General features: G+C 40.7%; 1 protein-coding gene and 1 pseudogene across 1 annotated transcript in view; one reads left to right on the top strand and one right to left on the bottom strand.

Annotated features, from left to right (window-relative positions):
• The window catches only part of LOC116478773 (zinc finger protein 100-like), a 49,937-nt gene that overhangs the window by 21,115 nt on the left and 6,215 nt on the right, over nt 1–22,607 (bottom strand).
• LOC116478785 (cyclin-Y-like protein 1) lies at nt 5,380–6,443 on the top strand (annotated as a pseudogene).

The raw sequence follows: 22,607 nt of genomic DNA, 5'->3' as shown, positions 1-22,607 counted from the left end.
AATAAACTGGAAATCTTGTGCAGATTTTTTTTCAGAAGATCTGGAATGAAGTCTGAGTTTCTGATTTTCTAATGAGCTCACCAGTAATGCCAATGTTTTTGGCCCCAAAAGAAAATTCTGTGAAACATCCAGTAAGTGGAAAAGCCTGTGTTTTACCTGATTTTTCTGGCCTGTAAACAAAGAGCCTTCATTTTCCAAAGACAGATATATGCAAAGAAAACATAAGAAAAAAGGGCAGCTGCCAGATTCAATGTGATGGCTTATGCACATTAGCTGCATAAAGATATCTAATAATGAGAAGAAAAATGGTTAACTCTGTAGTGAAAGAAATATCAGAGAGCTTTTTAACAAAGTAAATTATTAATATCCACCACACTAGGACAAATTTTTATGGTGTGCTGATGCATACAGAAGAACAAAGCATCATTGCCTAGATATTGCCCCTCAAAAAGTAAATTATATTCTGAATTCAATCATATAGAAACATCAGTTTTATGCAAAGTTCAAGATACAGGTATCTCCAGTGTTCTGTAATTTTCAATAATGATTTTAAGTAGTCTTTCTTCAGCACCCTATATAGCAGGTATCTCTCAATTTTTTTTTCAGAACTTTCTGGGTAATAAATGCCATCCTATTTAAATAAGTATTTTCTTAATCCTGTTCTGCATAGAGCTAATGGAGAACACAGATGGAACCTCAACATTACATATCCTCCATGTAAACCCCAGCTTTCCCCAATCTTGAGTATCCACATCCTTCTATGTTCAACAGCCACAATGGGAACATTTTTAATAGTGCAGATCATAAATTCATGGTAGGAATTCTGCATGGCATATAAGAAGCCATGATATTGAGAATGTAGAAAAGGCTCTAGTACATAGGAAAGAAATATTTTGCATAGACCCTTGACTATCATTAGAATTTTAAAAAGTAGTGAAACTCATTAGTAAGGAAAAACACAAGTAGAGAAGTAAAGGTTTGCAAATACTAAATGAGTGAGACTCTAGAAGAGAGTGGACAAAGCTCTTGATCTGAGACTTATTTAGCTGAAAAAAATTAAAAACAAAACACCATTTTTCCTCTTTCTCCTTCTTCTCTTGGAATCCTTTTCAGATGAAATTCTCTAAAGAAGAGGCTGGGCGCGGTGGCTCACGCTTGTAATCCCAGCACTATGGGAGGCCGAGGCGGGCGGATCACGAGGTCAGGAGATCGAGACCACGGTGAAACCCCGTCTCTACTAAAAATACAAAAAATTAGCCGGGCGTGGTGGTGGGCGCCTGTAGTCCCAGCTACTCGGAGAGGCTGAGGCAGGAGAATGGCGTGAACCCGGGAGGCGGAGCTTGCAGTGAGCCGAGATTGCGCCACTGCACTCCGGCCTGGGTGACAGAGCGAGACTCCGTCTCAAAAAAAAAAAAAAAAAAAAAAGAAGTAACATCTGCATCTTGAGAAAACTGCCTTAAATGTGTCAGCACCACCTTCTTACCTGCTAGCACCACACCCGCAGACAGAAGGACCAAGACCAAAAAGTCCACCCATATCTCTCCTTTATAACAGAAGAGATTCAGGAACAATGTGCTGCTCCATGGATGTAAAAATATAAGTTTCTCCTTTCCTGTCTCAGGTGCCCTCCCCTGCCACAAACACCAGCAATTTCTGCTACAGTAATGAAAATATGGGCCACACTGCCCTGTCCCTACCAAACCCAAATAGAACAGGTCTTGTAACCACCCTTTAGTGCAAAGGTGGCACTTAACTCTCATGAATGTATCTTGAAGCCCTCATACTTGATTCTGGCCTCACCTTAGAGTCACATGAGGCACTTCATTAAAATAACATGGATGCTTCCACCCAGAACAATAAACAGAAGCTGTGGGGAGGGCACAAGAGATTTCTGCAAATTGGCCATGTGATCCTAATGAGAAGCCTGGGTTGATAACCACTTAGCTAAGCATTGCCTCTCAAGATTTAATGAACTTAAAAATCACTTGGTAATGTTGGTCCCACTTTATGTAATGTGATTCTGCAGGTTTGGAAAGGGTTCATGAATGGGTGTTTCAAACAAGTCCCCTACCAATGCTGATGTTGCTCCCCCAGGCTCATCATTAGCATTAGTTAGAGAAAGCAGGCACTGCACAGAGTCCCTGATATTTAGCACTCTTGTCACAACACAAATACTTCTGGTACAAATGAAGACAACCACACTCCATCCTGAAGTTTTATATTATTTGCTGGCTCTTTAAAGTTTACAGAGGAAACAGAAGGCAGCAATGTTGGAATAAGTCTGCATTTGGAAAACAATATGTACACATGCACTAATGCAATAATTATTAAGCAGGTACTATGTGCTCAAGAGTACAATACAGAGCACTGTGCTGGGCATAACACATTATGTGATTTAATCCCCATAACACATTGGAAGTTGATACTAAGTGTTCAGCAATTCTCAGGATTTAGATAAAGGGCCCAGCATTATTACTTCTTCCTCTGTTTCTCTGTTATTGATTTTTTTAAAAAAATGTATAGAATAAGGCTAAATATAGACAGAGGAGGGGGCATAGAAAGAGTTTAAGAAATTTTTTTCTGTTTATATTTACTTGTCTGTGACTTTGTGGAGCAGCTACCGGATCTGCAAGAATAGAAAACAAGTTGCTAAATGGAATGTTTCTGTAAGCACTGGCTTTAATACAAAATTAAAAAAAATAAGATGTTAAAATGTATAGTTTATTTTTCTTATTTATCTGCTTTTGGGTTGCAGGAAATTGTAAGCACCAGCTCTAGAAAGGCAGAAGGATTTACCGGCCAAAACTCTGACCTTTATAAATCAGTTCTGTAAGGCAAGACTCCAAAGTGGGCCAGACCTAAAGAAGGCCTTCAAAAAGGATGAATCTAAAAGAAATGGGGCAGGGAAAGGACCCTATGTAGAATTCTGTTCTCTATGCCACTGGGGTATTTCCAGTTCTGTTTTTCCTACGCTTACCTAAGAAAAACTTAAATCCCAGAGTTTATGTAACTTTAATCTGTTTTTGCCACTGCTCTGTCAATTTTATAACTATACTAACAAGCAATTTAAATGACTCTTTTAAAGTTTTCTGGAATAATTTTGTTAGAAGATAAGTATGTATTCTCAACAAAGTAAAAGATTCACAAGTAATAATAACAACTCTTCAGTCCATAAATATTCCTTCAGGTGATAACCTCGGAAGACACAACAATATAAAAAGAAGTGGCCCAAGTTTTTTTGTTTTGTTTTGTTTTTTGAGATGGAGTTTCATTCTTGTCACCCAGGCTGGAGTGCAATGGCACAATCTTGGCTCAACGTAACCTCTACCTCCTGGGTTCAAGTGATTATCCTGCCTCAGCCTCCCGAGTAGCTGGAATTACAAGCATGCACCACCACGCCTCGCTAATTTTTTTGTATTTTTAGCGGAGACGGGGTTTCTCCATGTTGTTCAGGTTGATCTCGAACTCCCAACCTCAGGTGATCCACCTGCCTCGGCCTCCCAAAGTGCTGGGATTACAGGCGTGAGCCACTGCACCTGGCTGAAGAGGCCAAAGTTTTGTTTTGCTTTGCACACATCTATTCACCGTACCAACCATATGATGTTTAATTCAACCATGTATCCAGTTGCTAGTCTAGACCAAAAGTTTCTGGATGGTAGGGACCGTGACTGCTTCATCTATTTTTTTTTTGAATGACCTTATGAAATGGAAGCAATTAGTTATCTTTTGAGTCACCAGACCTCCTCTTTGTGTTTCACCAAAGTAACAGCAAACTAGAGAAACTCTCATCTGGGTACCAACCAAAGTTATCTCTTGTATGAGTAGGAAGGGAGAAAAAAACATAGAATGACCCATTTCTCTTACACCGAGACAGAAGCAGAATTAACCACTCGTCAGCCTCACACAATTCTGCCCTGGATATCCTCACATGTCTCAAAGACATCTAGGTGATTGTGAGAAGGTTCTCACTGACCCTGGGCTGATGGCCCAGTGATAAGCCAGGCTGAGAGAGATTCACGCTGATTCTAAATAGAAAATGGAACTGCTTAGGTGGAGCTCCAGAACCTGGATCACCTATCCTGATTTGCTAGCTTTTGGGTGAGAAGAAGGACAAGAATACTCTACTCCATTATTACAATTTACAGGTAGGTGTAGTTGTGGTCATGGCTCTGGATACTTTGTGGCCTTGATCTCTCACTCTTAAGATGCTTGTTTACACTTACAGATCTGTCATCAAATTCTATTTACACCTGGAGTCTCTCACGTAACTGTAGCAGGTCACTGAACAAGATCTGAAAAGCTTAAAGAGCCACACTCTCAAATGGGGGCTTTAAGATTTCTATGCTGACATCTCACAGTACAGAAGATGCCTTCTGTTGGTTTTCAGTACATTCTCAATCCAAAGTCTTCTGGCCCTGTTTTGTAAATCCCAGGCAGAGGCCAGACCTTATGTGCAGATTCTAGGTGGGATCAATCTGACTCTGCATCCTTGGGTGTTACAGCAAACAGAGTACAAACAAAGGAGAGCTCCCCTCATAGAGGCTGCTCTGGCACATTCTAAATAATATGTCTAACTAAAAGAAAAAACTGAGGCAACATGAATATAAGTAGAGAGTTCATCTGGGCCAAGCTTGAGGACTGTAACCTTGGAGCAAAAATACATCTTCCAAAGACTGAACAAATAAGAAATTGAATCCCTGAATAGACCAGTAACAAGTGCCAAAATTGAATTGGTCTTAAATGGCCAACCAATCAAAAATAGCAAAGAACCAGACAAATTTACAGATGAATTCTACCAGATGTATAAAGAAGAGCTGGTACCACTTCTAATATTATTTCAAAATATTGAGAAAAAGGGACTTCTTTTTCAACTCATTATATAAAAACAGCATCATTCTGATACCAAAACTGGGAAGAGACACAATAAAAAAAGAAAAGTTCAGGCCAATATCCCTGAGGAGCACTGATGTGAAAAACCTCAATAAAATACTGGAGAACCGAATCCAGCAGCACATCAAAAAAACTTATCCACCTCTATCAAGTCGGCTTCATCCCTGGGATGCAAGGCTGGTTCAACACATGCAAATCAATAAATGTAATCCATCACATAAACAGAACGAAAGACAAAAACACATAATTATCTCCAGACGAGTCAGCTTGGGGAGGCGGCGGCAGCGCTGCGAGCATACGGGGAGGCCCGAGCCTTGCCCGGGGAAGGTCGCGGGGTGGGGGGAGCGAACTGCGGGAGAGGAGGCATCTGCTTGCGTGCAGCCTGGGCCGCGCCATTGTTGGGGGAGGGGCGGCTGCTGAGGGCGGCGGAGTAGGGGCTAGAGAAAGTGCCAGCCGCGGCCGAGAGGAGCAGAGACGCCGCAAGGGAACACGCTGACCTATTGCGTGTCCCCCTAGTACCAGCCTCAAGCTGGGCGGGTGCGCAGGGCCGGAGCTGTACTGCGCAACTGACATCTACGAGGCGGCATCCAGGGATGCGGTGGCGGTAGCACCCGCTTCTGTGGAGCCTGCCAAGTTGGATTTGGGAGCGGGCGAGGGCCACCACCTGCAGCACATCAGCGACCACGAGATGCTCTAAGATTTAGCTTTGGAGTCAAACCCTTCTGACCCTCCAAGGGCAAGCACAATTTTCCTGAGCAAATCTCAAACCGATATGCGAGAAAAGAGGAAGAGCAACCATTTAAATCACGTATCTCCAGGGCAGCTTACTAAAAAGCATAGCTCAGGCTCAACAATATTTCTAGACGACAGAACAGTCAGCCAGCCTAATCTTGGAACCACAGTAAAATGTGTGACCTTAGAAATATATTACCACATAAAGAACAGAGATGCAAATAGATCCCTGGGTATTTTTGATGAGAGATCACATCCCCTTACACGAGAAAAAGTTCCACAGGAATACTTAAAGCATGATCCTGAGCACAAATTTATTTATAGATTTGTTCGTACTCTTGAGTGCTGCACAGCTAACAGCTGAATGTGCAACAGTAACTTTGGTTTACTTAGAAAGGCTTTCAACTTACGCTGAAATCAACATTTGTCCCACTAACTGGAAAAGGATTGTTCTGGGAGCCATTCTTCTTGCCTCCAAGGTTTGGGATGATCAGGCTGTATGGAATGTGGACTACTGCCAGATCCTCAAGGACATTACAGTTGAAGACATGAATGAAATGGAAAGGCATTTTTCAGAGCTTCTTCAGTTTAATATTAATGTTCCTGCCAGTGTTTATGCCAAGCACTACCTTGACCTTCTCTCCTTAGCAGATGATGACAACCTGAATTTTCTATTTGCTCCTCTTAGCAAAGAAAGAGCACAGAACCTAGAGGCTATTTATAGATTATGTGAAGACAAAGCCTTGTGTGGAGCAGCTATAAGGTCTTTCAGTGCTGATAACTTCATTGGTATTCAGCACTCTAAAGCCATTCTCTCTTAAAGGGAGAAATGAGGGGTTATAATGTCACGGAACCTTCATCTACAAAGACTGGAGAAATACCACCTTTCCTGCTGAAAAACCAGCAAAATTAGTGTTTTCATCAAAAGGAAAGATCTCAAATTCAAGACACATAGACAACAAGGATCATACTCCATAGAAAAGAATGGGACCTTGTCAATGCAACAAAACACTCTTCTGTTCTTTTTAATGTAAAGAGTTACAAAAACCACTCCAAAGTGAAGGCTCCCATTCCACACACAGATATTTGCTTACGATGTGGGCCGACAACTGAACTATGTTAGTTTTTTTAAACAATAGTTTAAATTTTTAGACTTTAAAGACACTAACCATATAACTTTTATGTTTCTTCCAGTTTTTCTCCCCCTGCTCATTTTGCTGCATATGCCTTTAGAATCAATGCAGTATTACCCTTAAAACAAGGGATTCTAACTAAAGCCACTTAGGAGCAGACTGCAGCATTGTTAGGTATTGAAGGGTTCTTCCTCCCTACTGTTACCGTTGAAGCTGCTAGTCATTGGCAACCATTTTAAGCCAAAAAGCTGATGGATAATGTTTGTCATTCATATTCTTTGCAAGCATTATTTTAGCATGTCTGGGGTCATAAACAGAGCAAGTATCAGTTATTGATATCTACTTCTATTGGGGTCCATGTTGCATTTCTTGTGAACTATAAATGGTACTTCTCATTTTCTGATAATTTTTATCTTATTAAATAAATGTATTAAAAGATATTTTCATAATGCCAACCAACATGGTGGTTCAGTGACAGTGAAAAAAAAGTAAAGCAGTTTTAAGCTTTAATATAGTTTGGGCCCTCCAAGGCACTGCAGCATGAGTATGAATGCTATAAACCTTTGAAAAACATCGTTTGAGAGTTTTGTTTTTTTTTCTTTAGGAGATGGGGGTCTTGCTGTGTTGTCCAGGCTGGAGTGTGGTGGCTGTTCACGGGTGCAGTCATGGTGCACTGCAGCCTAGAACTTCCTGGCTTTGGGCCATCCTCTGGCCTTGGCCACACGAGTGGCTGGGACTGCAGGTGCACCTGGCATTTGTCTCCTGAATGTTAGGCTTTTGATTTTTTGTTTCAGTCACTCTTGAAGTCACTCTTGACTGAAGCAAAAAATTAAAGCTTTATATTCAAAATTCTCAAAATGAAGCTGGGTGTGGTGGTGCATGCCTGAGGTTCCAGCTACTTGGGTGGCTGGAGGATTGCTTGGGGTCAGGTATTGGAGGCTGCAGTGTATTGTGATGGTGCCTATAGAAATAGCTACTGCACTTCAACCTGGACAACATATCGGGACCCCATCTCTTAGAAAAATGCAAAATTAAATGCAAAAGAAATGCACTGGGCATAGTGATTCATGCCTATAATCTCAGTTCTTTGGGAGGCTGAGGTGGGAGGATTACTTCAGCGTAGCAGTTCAAGACCAGCCTAGTCCACACAGTGAGACCCTGTCTGTAAAAAATAATAATAAATAAAAATAATTAGCTGGATATGGTGGCATGTGTCTGTAGTCCCAGCTACTCTGGAGGCTGAAGTGGGAGGATCATTTGAGCCTGGGGGGTCAAGGCTGCAGTGGGCCATGATCATGCCACTGCACTCCAGCCTGGGTGACATCCAGACCCTGTCTCAAAACAAGGAAAAGAAAAACATTCAGGCAAGGTTTTATGAAGGTTTGTAGCATTTATACTTCTACAAGTATCATAGCTTAAAATTACATTAAACCTTTGGAATATCTTGTATCTCCATAAAATGCCCTTCTCTTTTTAAAAGGAGTTACTTGCAGAGCTGTGCTCTATATGCATTGATCACCAAAGTTTCTTTAATGTAAAGGAAGATTTTGAAGAGCAGTGTTAATTAACATGTAATAAAAGGAACTGGACCCTAATGATAGAAGGTGATATGAACAGCTGTTTTATCATCCTACATGCTACCAACCTGTAGGTGTCCCATTAAGTCCTGCTATTTAAGAAATAACTTACATAACCCTTAGGAACACTTACTTCAGGCTTTAAAAGGCAAGGAACAAATAATTTTAGGAGACTGATAATGCCATCTAAATTTGAAAAACTAAAAGGAGATTAGTGTTCTCAATTATGTGAAATCTATTTCTCCTACTTTCTCAAATCTAATCCTAGGAATCTCACTTATAAACAAAGCATTCCTGGGCCAGGAATACTTCCTCTACTATAGCAATGTTTCACATCATATTGTGCTGCAATTTCCATCATTTTTAGAGGACACAGAAATAATGATAAATAATGGTATAAAAATATTACAATCTACCACCTCAAAAAAAAATTGTTTATGGAGTTCAGAGCTTGGAGATTCAAGTATTGATAGCCATTTTATTTTAAAAAGAATATTACAATTTATTTCTCATGTTTATATTAAAAGCTAATAAACTCTTAATTAAAAACACGTAATTATTTCAATAGAAAAAAGCCTTTGATAAAATTCAGCATCCCTTCATTTTAAAAACCAATGGAACAGAACAGAGACCTCAGAAATACCACCACACATTTACAACCATCTGACCTTTGACAAACCTGACAAAAGCAATGGGGAAAGGATCTTCTATTAAGTAAATGGTGCTGGGGAAACTGGCTAGCCATATGCAGAAAACCGAAACTGGACCCTTTCCTTACAAAATTATACAAAAATTAACTTATACAAAAAGTAACTCAAGATAGGTTAAACACTTAAATGTTTAACCATAAAAACCCTAAATGAAAACCTAGGCAGTACCATTCAGGACAAAGGCATGGGAAAGACTTCATGACAAAAACACCAAAAGGAATTGCAACAAAAGCCAAAATTTGACAAATGGGATCTAATTAAACTAAAGAGCTTCTGTACAGCAAAAGAAAACTATCATCAGAGTGAACAGACAACCTACAGAACAGGAGAAAATTTTTGCAATCTACCCATCTGACCAAAGATCTAATATCCAGAATTTATAAGGAACTTATACAAATTTAAAAGAAAACCCCATCAAAAAGTGGGCAAAACATGAACAGATAACTTCTCAAAAGAAGACATTTACATGGCCAACAAACATGAAAAACACTCAGCCAGGCTCACGCCTGTAATCCCAGCACTTTGGGAGGCGGCGGCTGGATCACCTGAGGTCGGGAGTTCAAGACCAGCCTGGCCAACATGGAGAAACCTGTCTCTACTAAAAATACAAAATTAGCCAGGCGTGCTGGCGCATGACTGTAATCCCAGCTATTCAGGAGGCTAAGACAGGAGAGTCACTTGAACCCAGGAGGCGGATGGTGCAGTGAGCCAAGATCGCACCATTGCACTCCAGCCTGGCCAGTAACAGTTAAAGTCCGTCTCAAAAAAAAAAAAAAGAAAAAAAGAAAAAAAAAAAACTCAACATCACTGATCGTCAGGGAAATGCAAATCAAAACCACAATGAGATACATATCACACCAGTCAGAATGGTAATTATTAAAAAGTCAAGAAACAGATGCTGGTGAGGCTGTGGAGAAATAGGAACACTTTTACATTGTTGGTGGGAAGGCAAATTAGTCTAACCATTGTGGAAGACAGTATGGTCATTCCTCAAGGATCTAGACCAGAATTACCATTTGATCCAGCAATCCCATTACTGGGTATATACCCAAAGGAATATAAACCACTCTATGATACAGACACATGCACGCGTATGTTCATTGCAGCACTATTTACAATAACAAAGACATGGAACCAACCCAAATGCCCATCAATGATAGACTGGATAAAGAAAATGTGGTACATATATGCCATGGAATACTATGCAGCCATCAAAAGGAATGAGATCATGTCTTCTGCAGGAACATGAATGAAGCTGGAAGCCAGCATCCTCAGCAAACTAACACAGGAACAGAAAACAAAACATTGCATGTTCTCACTCATAAGTGGGAGCTGAGCAGTGAGAAAACATGGACACAGGGAGGGAAACTACACACACCAGGGCCTGTTGAGGGGTGAATGGTGAGGAGACAGAACATAGAGGATGGGTGAATAGGTGCACCAAACCACCATGGCACACATCCCTATGTAACAAACCTGCATGTTCTGCACGTGTATCCCCCTGCTTTTTTAGAAGAAATTTTTTAAAAGAGGAAAAAAATGTTACTCATCACATAAACCGAAACTAAAGACAAAAACCACACGATTATTTCAATAGATGCTAAAAAAGCCTTCAATATAATTTAAGATCCTTCATGTTTAAAACCCTCAAAAACTAGGCATTGAAGGTACATACTTCAAAATAATGAGTCATCTTTCACAAACTTACAGCCAACATACTAAATGGACACAAGTAGGAAGCATTCCTCCTTGAAAACTGGCACAAGACAAGGATGCCTTCCCTCAAAACTCCTGTTTGACACAGAATTGGTACAATCTCAGCAGAGAAGCTCTTTAAACTGATAAGCAACTTCTGCAAAGTTTCAGGATACTAAATCAGTAGCATTCCTGTACATCAACAACATCCAAGCCAAAAGCCAAATCAAAAACATAATGCCATTCACAATTGGCCCCCCCCCCCCCCACACACACACACACACAACTATCTAGGAATACAGCTAACCAGGAATGTGAAAGATCTCTATGACAAGATGATCAAACACTGCTTAAAGTGAGAGATGACACAAACAAATGAAAAACCATTTTATGCTCATGGATAGAAAAGATTAATATCATTAAAATGTCAAAACTACCCAAAGAAATTTACTGACTTAATGCTATTCCTATCAAACTACCAAAAACATTGTTAACAGAACTAAAAATGAACTATTTTAAAATTTATATGGAACTAAAATGAGCCTGAATAGCCAAGGCAATTTTAAGCAAAAAGAACAAAGCTGAAGGCATTACATCACCCCTCTTCAAACTACACTACTGGGCTACAGTAACCAAAGCAGCATAATACTGATACAAAAAGAGATGCATAGAAAAATGCAACAGAATAGAGAGCCCAGAAATAATGCCACACACCTCCAACTATTTGATCTTTGACAAAGCTGACAAGAGGAATGAGGAAAGAATTCCCTATTTAATAAATGGTGCTGGAATAAGCTGGGAGCGGTGGCTCACCCCTGTAATTCCAGCACTTTGGGAGGCCGAGGCGGGTGGATCACTTGAGGTAAGGAGTGCGATACCAGCCTGGCCAACGTGGTGAAACACTGTCTCCACTAAAAATACAAAAATTAGCTGGGCGCGGTGGCACATGCCTATAATTCTAGCACTTTGGGAGCCCAAGGCAGGTGGATCACTTGAGATCAGGAGTTTCAGGCCAGCCTGGCCAATACAGCGAAACTTCATCTCTACTAAAAATACAAGAATTCGCAGGGCATGGTGGCGCATGTCTGTAGTTCCAGCTACTCAAGAGGCTGAGGCATGAGAACTGCTTGAACCCATGAGGCAAAGGTTGTAGTGAGCCAAGATGTGCCACTGAACTCCAGCCTTGGCCAGAGTGAGACCCTGTCTCAAAAGAAAAAAATAGTCACTAACAAATACTGGCAAGGTTTCAGAGAAAAGGGAATGCTTATACACTGTTGGTGGGAGTGTAAATTAGTTCAACCATTGTGAAAAGCAGTGTGGCGATTCCTCACAGAACTAAAAACAGAATTATCATTGGACCCAGCAACCTCTTAATTGGGTATACATTCAAAGAAATATAAATTATTCTACCATAAAGTCACATGCACATGCATGTTCATTTCAGCATTGTTTACAATAACAAAGACATGGAATAAACCTAAATGCCTATCAGTGGTAGCCTAGATTGAAAAAAATATGGTATGGTCAGATGACAGAGCTCATTCTTGTAATCCCAGCACTTTGGGAGGCCAAGGCAGGTGGACTGCCTTAGCTCAAGAGTTCAAGACGAGCCTGGGCAGCATGGCAAAACCCCATCTCTACAAAAAATAAAAATAATTAGGTGGACATGGCAGTGTGTGCCTGTAGTCCCAACTACTTAACGGGCTGAGGTAGGAGGACGCCTTGAGCCTTGGAGGTTGAGGCTGAAGTGAGCCACGACTGCACTACTGCACTTCAGCCTGTGTGACACAGTGAGACACTGTCTTAAAAAAAAATAAAGAAAAGATTTAATAAAAACAAAATATGGTACATAAGCATCATGGAAGACTATGTGGCCACAAAACAAACACCACCAAGATTAAGATCTCTGCTGCAACACGGATGGCACTGGAGACCATTAGCCTTAGAAAACTCATGCAGCACACAAAACCAAATGCATGTTGTCATTTGTAAGTAAGAGCTAAATAATAACACATGGACACAAAGGAGGAACAGTCACGGGGCCTACTTGAGAATGGAGGATGAAAGGACAAAGAGGATCAGAAAAAAATACCTCTTTGGTGCTATGCTTAGTACCTCAGTGACAAAACAATCTACACCAAACCACCATGACACAATTTTACCCATATAATAACCCTGCACATGTACACGTGTAGAAAAAGAAAACCCATGCATGGGGAAGAATGCAATGTAACTGGATTGTTTGTTCTACAGATAGTGGCCCAGGTAGCGCTGTACTCTGATTTATTTCTGGGTCCATGCAGGCAGAGAAGATTATGAACAGGTGGTCCAGGACCCTAGGCTGGTGGAGAAAACAGGTTGCTGCTGCAGATTCATTGTCTGGGGGTTGGGATATGCCAGGAGACTTGTAGACACTTTTGTGTGTTTTTGGCAAGAAATACTAGGATCCACAATGCTGTGGTGAAATTCCCAAGGGTGATGACTAGTCCTGGGAGGGGTGTGGACACGTCAATGTCTAGTGGGTATGTTTGTGAGTGGGTCAGAATCCTGTGGTGATAGCTGTGGAACAAGGGGGTCTGTCATCAGAGTTCCTTTCCTCTAAGTTTTCATCCTGTCTTACCCTAGGAGATCTGGACTCACACGACAATGAAAGGCTCTGTTCTCCTTTAGACAGAGGAGAACAGAGTCTCCCATTCCAAGACACCAAGAGTTCCAATCCAGGCCAGGTCTCCATGATATCTCCATGCACCAAAACTGCAGAGTTTGCTGAACACCAAGCAATTCTCTAGCACCAACTCAATGTCTAACATTTGAATTCTGACACCACGCAGAGTCAGCAAAGACCCTGATTCAGGGCTTAGTCTCATAACATTGCCCTCTTTGCAGTTGCCAGTCACAAACCCCATAGGCCCATCTATGCTTCTGAGCTACTGTTTAAAGACTGAGGACTCCTGCGACCTTCCTCAAGTTCAAAAATTTGATGGAGCTACTCACAGAACTCAGCAAAACACTGCAGCTATGTTCACCAATTTTAAAAGATACAACCCAGGAAAAATCAAATAGAAGAAATGTATAGAACAAAAAGAAGAGGTGGGGAAAGATGAAACATATAGATAACCCTGGTAAATAGCTGTGATTAATAAAATTTTTCATCCTTTGTGTTATCCAGGAACAGTTTATGGAAAGAAACACTCTTCCATTATGACTTACATGGTGCTCTCTTTTCATCACATAGCCACAGACTATTGAACTAGAGCAACTCGATTTTGAATAGGGGCTGAGTAAAATAAGGCTGCGACCACTGGGCTGCATTCCCAGATGGTTAGGCATTCTAAGTCACAAGATGAGACTGGAGGTCAGCACAAGATACAGGTCATAAAGAGCTGGCTGATAAAACAGCGTGCAGTAAAGAAGTGGGATAAAACCCACCAAAACCAAGATGGTGATGAGAGTGTCCTCTGGTCATCCTCACTGCTACACTCCCACCGGTGCCATGACAGTTTACAAATGCCATGGCAACATCAGGAAGTTACACCATAATGGTCTAAACAGGAGAGGCATAAATATTCCACCCCTTGTTTACCATAAAATTAGGAAATAACCATAAAAATGGACAACCAGCCTATGGAGAAAGCCATTCTCTTATATCTTCACTTTCTTAATAAATTTACAGGCCAGGTGCAGTGGCTCATGCCTGTAATCCCAGCACTTTGGGAGGCCAAGACAGGTGGATCACCTGAGGTTGGGAGTTCGAGACCAGCCTGACCAACATGGAGAAACCCCATCTCTACTAAAAATATAAAATTAGCTGGGTGTGGTGGCGCATACCTGCAATCCCAGCTACTCAGGAGGCTGAGGCAGGAGAATTGCTTGAACCCGGGAGGCAGAGGTTGCAGTGAGCCGAGATCGCGCCATTGTACTCTAGCCTGGGCAACAAGAGCAAAACTCTTCTCAAAAAAAATAAATAAATTTGCTTTCACTTTATGGACTCGCCCTGAATTCTTTCTTAAGATCCAGGAACCCTCTCTTGGGGTATGGGTCAGGACTTCTTTCTGGTAACATTTTTCCGGCAACTACAAAGGGACTATATTGAAGAGGCCTCTGACCCAAAGGAAAACCATCTGTGCGCACTAATGGCTGACTCTGAGTGAGTAGGGTACATACACCTGGGTAAAGGATGGGATTGGGTTAGGGGCCCAACTTAGGGGAGTTACAGTCTCTCCTAAGACAGAGTGGGTTAAAGGCTCCTCTTAATAAAAGGCAAGGATGCTTGACTGAACTTGGATTCGAGGCCCAACTTAGGAAGGTTATAGGCCTTCCTAAGATGTAGGTTAGACACCTCTCTCAGTAAAGTCCCTCTCAGCTAAGAACTGGTTTGGTACTATGGGATGTTAATTGCTATTCTTTTTTGATTAAGCTGTCTTGTACTCTTTGCTGGTAGCTACAGGTGACAGAATTAGGCATCTACAGGACCATGGAACACGGGGAGCTTTTTTCTTCTCCAAAAGGAAAAACTTGAGAGCTGATGGGATTGCTGGTGGAACTAATCCTTTTCCTACTGACAAGCAGCCACATGAACTTCTCATTGTCGCTGCAATTGGTGGGTCTTTCTCTGGCCTCCCTGAGCTGTTTGCCTTCCCTACCCTGCCACAGGCAATGCTTTTTTCTCTCCTTTCCCTTTATTATCTTTTCTATTACTCAGGATGACCATCTTGCCCAGAGGCCACAAGTTCAGACTCCTGAGTGGAGGTTGAATTAATGATAACAGGGCCCAACCCGGGGCAAGTTTAAGGCGTGCCAGTTTGATATTGATTGCTAAGTAGAGAGGCAATCAATATCAAAAAATATATGTTTTGTTACACATATTTTGCTCTGGCCAAAATGAAAAAAGATAATTTTCCTTTGTGTTGTGGCTTGGCCCCCAGTGCTGTGGTGCAGCCAGCCATGTCACTAGGGCCACTCAGGCAAAAGGAAGCCAGAAGCTTGGCATGCTGGCAGAAGGGTACAAATTTCTCACCAATCAAAATTCTGGCCTCTCTATATACATGCAAACTGATTGAATGAATGGCAAAAGTCACTGTTTATCTCCTCTGTAAAGTTTTAATTGGAAAATGCATTTGTGATACTAGTTAAGATATAACAAATCTGTTGTACTTTGTGCTATGTCTTTCTGTATTATTCTGTCATTAAGAGCGGGTACCTCAGGATAGAATGCTGGCCTAGGACCTCATAGGTTTAAGATGGCCCAGCAAGCTGGTCAGTCATGTCCTTGGAAGCTTGACGTTGTAACCACGTGACAGTACTTTCCCTTGGTCTCCACCATCACAATGGTGGCCCAGGTTCAGGGTTCAATTTCCAGCTTAGGGAATGAGTACTTTCTTGTTTGATATTTCACTGACCTTTACCATTTGTAGATTCTCTTTCTTTCTAGGAACCCTCTTAAGTTCTCCTTTCTCAGAATACCTGTGAGGTTGCTTTTGGTAAGTTCAAAAGCCAGAGATACTGGCCGTTTGACCTGACTAAATTTCTCGTCTGGTAACAAGAAATTTAAAAATACAAAAAAATTAGCCGGGCGTGGTGGCGGGCCCCTGTAATCCCAGCTACTCGGGAGGCTGAGGCAGGAGAATGGCGTGAACCCGGGAGGCGGAGCTTGCAGTGAGCCGAGATTGTGCCACTGCACTCTGGCCTGGACAACAGAGCGAGACTCCGTCTCAAAAAAAAAAAAAAAAAAAAAGAAATTTAAAAGAGCACTATGCTTAAAAGTCAGTCTTAATTAAAAGCAGATATTCAAGCTCTAACAGCCTGTCGGGGGAGGGGAGCATGGCAAGATGGGATGGCTGAGGGGGTTGTGGGGACTGTTGGAACTGTTGAGCATCCTGATTATATCGTGGATTACACAAACCTGCAGATATGTTAGAATTCATAGAACTGTACGCCCCCCAAAAGTCCACTTTTTACTGCATGATAATTTTATTACACAGTAAAACATCAAAAAGATTGAATATCTTCCATTTTATTGTGTTTGACCTAACATTCCTTGGGAAAAACAGAGGAGGTATCACAGACCCTGTTTGGGAAACACCCTTTTCTCCTCATGAAACCCCAGGAATTGAAAGTGGATAGATCTCTCTCAACATCTGAATTTCTGTTGTGTTTTGCATTCATTATCTCACTTTTTTTACTTTTGGGGTTATCAGAAATTATTTCACATATGAAAGAACTTTGGTATGTAATAAGGGGGAAGAATTATACCTTTGAGGATGGCTAATAGCAGTTATGGGGAAATAGCTCTTCATGTTTGGATAATAGAAACATACCCTTGACCACATAAAAAGTATGGGGATGTCCCCACACCCAACTGAGAAATTAGATTTCCATGGGAATGAACTGATTCTTTTTTGGATCCATGATCTGATTTTAAAATGGAACCCTTAGTTTTAGAGGATCTGTTTTGCCTTCCAGCTGTGTTTACTTTTTAGGCTGTAAGAACTACATGTTTTCCTGGCCCTGGGATCCACTCTGAAGCTAGTAATTCAATTAAGAAAATAACAAAGGAAAAACCTTACAACTACTGAATCTTTTGTCTGTATATTTCTGTGTTGTGTGTGTGATACAAAAGAGCTCCGATTAATTGGTTTAAAAAAAAAAGAACTTAAATATTTTGTCAGAAAAGTAAAAAGTGTAATGCCTTTTAGTACATGTGGCAAGTAATCTTTTGGGAATTAAGCAGTTTTAAAGATTACTGGAAAAATGTCTTCAAAATAGAATTTGATCAAAATTATACAGGTCAGATATTAGGTTTACCAAATACTTTAAGGTCATAAACTGCTTCTTTGACTTTTAAAAATTGTCCAATTTTCCTGTCTTGAAGCCATTAGATTCTAAATAAGGCCTGGGGACATATGGAATTAGTCATGCCCTCTAACTATACAAAGAAGGTTATAAAGAAAAAAGTTATATATTTAAAAAAAATCTTGTATAGCAAATTATTTTCCTAAAATAAAATGACTGGTTATTTAAAAAGACGGATGTTTAGGACAAATCAGAAAGTCCAAACGTATTGTAGGTAGTCTGTATAAGAAATGAAAGCATTCATGAAAGGGATTTTCTACAAGAAATGTGGTACAATTTAAAGGTGATTAGACCTTCTGAATACTTCATAAAATGCCACTAAGACTCTTACTGTACAACCTGCCAGCTTGACAGCTAGGTAAGGCCTGGGGCACATGGAATTAGCTACACCCTCTAACTATTAATACACTGGAGTCAGAACTTATCTACACTTGTGCCTGGGTCCTAGACTCCACACTTAGTACATAACTAAAATCCCTTACTTATCAAGGTTTTCACCATAGGTAAAAATTACTAAGAATTAACATTGTAACATGTAATTTTGACTACTATAAAACAATTTTACATGCAAGGTATGCAAAGAAAATGAAATGTGTTTTTGATAAAAAGTTTATAAAAAATAGAAATGTAGATTTCTTTGTCTAGATTAAAAGGTTGTTTTAAATTAGATAGAATAAAACTGAAAGTTTTAACAAATTGTGGATAATTTTTGAACATTTAATTGCAAAAGAGATTCTGTGAGCGTATTGACTAAAGTTAAAGGGGTATTATCCAGTTTTAATATATATTGAACACTGAGATAAAAATCACAACGTTCTCTTAAAGTACTGATCAACTCTTTAACAACAAAAAATCTGTAAATAGTTATAAAAGTTTTATGAGAATATTACCTTATGGTCAAACATTAAAACTGGATAAATTTGTCTAAAGATTCATTCAGGCCAGGCACAGTGGCTCACATCTGTAATCCCAGCACTTTCGGAGGCTGAGGCGGGTGGATCACGAGGTCAGGAGTTCAAGACCAGCCTGGCCAAGATGGTGAAACCCCGTCTCTACTAAAAATACAAAAATTAGCCGGGCACAGTGGCAGGCACCTGTAATCCCAGCTACTCGGGAGGCTGAGGCAGGAGAGTCACTTGAATGTGGGTGGCAGAGGTTGCAGTGAGCCGAGATCAAGCCACTGGGTTTGACATCACTAATACACAAATATAATGGTGAAATTTGGATTATTTAGTATAAAAATCATACAGGAAACATTGTCAAATGTGAAATCATGTTTTACTCTTTCTGGACTATATTTGTATAAATATGCTATCGGTATGTGTTTCAAAATTATATGGCTGGGCAACATGGCTGATGTCTGTAATCCCAGCACTTTGGGTTGCCAAGATGGGCGGATCGCTTGAGGTCAAGAGTTCAAGACCTGCCTGGCCAACATGGTGAAACCCCCATGTCTACTAAAAATACAAAAATTACCAGGCATGGTAGCATGCACCTGTAGTCCCAGCTGCTCAGGAGGCTGAGGCAGGAGAATCGCTGGAACCCAGGAGGCAGAGGTTGCAGTGAGCCAAGATCACACCACTGCACTCCAGCTTGAGCAAAAGAGTGAGACTCCGTCTCAAAAAAAAAAAAAAAAAAGGAAATTGCTATAATTCTAATATGACTAAGTGTATGTTATTAATAATTACACTTTGGGAGGCTGAAGCTAGCGAGTCACCTGAGGTCAGGAGTTCAAGACCAGCCTGTCCAACATAGTGAAACCCCGTCTCTATTAAAAATACAAAACTTAGCCTGGCGTGATGGCAGGTGCCTGTAATGCTAGCTAGTTGAGAAGCTGAGGCGGGAGAATTGCTTGAACCCGAGAGGTGGAGGTTGCAGTGAGCCAAGATTGTGCCACTACACTCCAGCCTAGGGGACACAGCAAGACTCCATCTCAAAAAATAATGACAATAATAATAATTACAATTGTTACCTAAAATCATTGTATGCCACGAAGCTAACCAAATTTCCTTGTCAATCTTTTTTTTACTGTAACTGCCCTAAGACTTTGCCATCCAGACAATCATCTTGTGTTGATCCTCTTCAAAAGATGATTTGTAGTCCACTATAAGACACTGATAGATGTTCTTAAATGCAAGTTTCTGATAACATTAGAAATTGTGACACTAGAATAGAGGAAGTTCTTTTCTTTTTTTTGAGATGGAATCTCACTCTGTCACCCAGGCTGGAGTGCAGTGATGTGATCTTGGCTCACTGCAAGCTCCACTTCCCAGGTTCACGCTACTCTCCTTCCTCAGCCTCCGGAGTAGCTGGGACTACAGGTGCCTGCGACCATGCCCCACTAATTTTTTTTTGTATTTTTAGTAGAGACAGGGTTTCACCATGTTAACCAGGATAGTCTCAATCTCCTGACTTCGTGATCCGCCTACTTCAGCCTCCCAAAGTGCTGAGATTACAGGGGTGAGCAACCGTGCCCGGCCTGAGGAAGAACTTTCAATACTAATGGAGAACTAAAATGGTCATAACTATCAAACAGAACAGGAATTAACTGAGTGGACTGAACCAATAGAAGACTGAAGTAATATTTTTTGACTTTGCCTAAAACATCACTGATGCTTTGTTTTGTTTTTCAGAGTCAAAAAAACTATTCTTTTGAACTATTCACACCTTTTAACAATTGAGTATACACCTGTGAAAAAAATTTGGAAAATATTTGTGAGTATTCTGAACTTAACAACAATTTAGTTATTTATATAAGTGCAATAAGAAACTGTTTTCTTTTACAACAGGGCACAATTAGAGAAACTTGTTATTTTACCAAGGCTTTTGACTAGAATGACATACTTTGCTTTAATAAGCTAAACCTGACTTGTAGAACCAATAAAGCTCCATGGGAAAACTGGTATCATACCTTGTCTACACAGCCCCTGTACAGGGTTCCTGGCTAGTTGTAATTAAAAAAAATTTCTTATCTGAGATTCCTTTTATGAAACAAGGTTCCATCAAAGCCAATTTAAAAGGCCTATGTGAAAAATAATTATTCTTGCTACACTTCATAGAAATAATCGGGCCAAGTATAAGACTAAAACTTTTTTTTTTTTATGTTCACACTTCACATTGTCTTATGTTTATTTGCAGTTATTTTTGAACTTGAAGATGGCATACCTTCCAGCCATAGCAGTTCACTTCTTCATGTTAATTTGGTGGCTAACACAACAGGTAATATCTACCACCCACTCCCAACCTACATCCTGCTGATCTTGCTTTGCTCACGTCTTGGAGACAATACAGTTCACAGAGTTCAGTCTGTGGCTAGAGCCGGTCAGAAAGCATGAATCTGAAAGTATTTTTAAAATAGCACCAGTAGGCCAAGCACAGTGGCTCACCAGCACTTGGAAGGCCAAGGCAGGCAGATCACTTGAGGTTAAGAGTTAGTGAAAATACAAAATCAGCTGGGCATGGTGGTGTGCACTTGTAATCTCAGCTACTCAGGAGGCTGAGGCAGGAGAAGCACTTGAACTCAGGAGGCAGAGGTTGCAGTAAGCCAAGATCATACCACTGCACTCCAGCCTGGGGTACAAAGCAAGACTATGTCTCAAAATAAGAAAAACAAAGCACTACTAAACAAAACAGTCACAAAGCTTAGCTTTTCTCTTTCTACTACTAATAGTGTCATAAGATGGGTTATGTAAAAATCTGGATCACTGTTTGAATTCTGAAGACATTACAGTCAGCCACCAACTTCCTATCAGCTTGGTTCCAACAAATGCCCAGTTCATGAAAAGCTTTCTTAAGTTTACTTGGAATAATTTTGCTTATTTTGCTTTACTGTTGTAGAATATATTGCCATTGTATTCCTTGTGTAGAAATGCAGAATAAACTTATTGGGTGTTTTCTTAAAGTGAACACTTACTAATCTTCCAGATATCACCTATTGTTGGAACTAGGAGTTAGGAATGGCCCTCCTCATACTGATGCTTTCTGATTGAGCTCCTCTCTACCTCAAATACAAAAGACCCTAATAGTTGGGCAAGAATATCATCACCTCTACTCAGCATAAAGTAGTAACAGAAGATTGATCTTCGTCCCACTACAACCCTTAGGATTAAGGGTTTCCTTGTTTAAAAAAAAATAATAATAGAGGGGGAAAATGTCAGAGGCATATTGAACCAAAGCAAATCCATTTTGAATACGGCCTGGGTAAAACAGGGCTGAGATCTACTGGCCTGCATTCCCAGATAGTTAACCATTCTAAGTCACAGGATGAGACAAGAGATCAGCACAAAATACAGGCCATAAAGACCTGGCTGATAAAACAACTTGCAGTAAAGAAGTGGGATAAAACCCCCCAAAACCAAGATGGTGATGAGTGTGATCTCTGGTCATCGTCACTGCTATACTCCCATCAGTGCCATGACAGCTTACAAATGCCATGGAAACATCAGGAAGTTACCCTTTAGGGTCTAAAATGGGGAGGCATAAATACTCCACTCCTTGTTTAGCAAATAATCAAGAAATAACCATAAAAATGGGCAACCAGCAGTCCTCAGGGCTGCTCTGCCTGTAGAGTAAGCCATTCTTTTATTTCTTGTTAATAAACTTGCTTTCACTTTATGGACACACCTTGATTCTTGAGTGAAATCCAAGGACCCTCTCTTGGGGTTTGGATTGGGACCCTTTTCAGTAAAATCTCTGCATATATTTTTTTCTTTTTCTCATGAAAAAAAATTGGCTGAGGCCGAGCGTGGTGGCTCACGCCTGTAATCCCAGCACTTTGGGAGACCGAGGTGGGCAGATCACAAGGAGATTGAGACCATCCTGGCTAACATGGTGAAACCCTGTCTCTACTAAAAACACACAAAAATTAGCTGGGCGTGGTGGCACGCACTTGTATTCCCAGCTACTTGGGAGGCTGAGACAAAGGAATCGCTTGAACCTGGGAGGCGGAGGTTGCAGTGAGCCGAGATTGCGCCACTGCACTTCATTATTTCAGCCTGGCGACAGAGTGAGACTCCATC

Source organism: Hylobates moloch, unplaced genomic scaffold (genome assembly GCF_009828535.3).
Source record: "Hylobates moloch isolate HMO894 unplaced genomic scaffold, HMol_V3 SCAFFOLD_12, whole genome shotgun sequence".
Taxonomy (NCBI): domain Eukaryota; kingdom Metazoa; phylum Chordata; class Mammalia; order Primates; family Hylobatidae; genus Hylobates; species Hylobates moloch.
The sequence above is the reverse complement of the archived record's forward strand: the minus strand, read 5'-3'. Positions and strand labels throughout refer to the sequence as shown.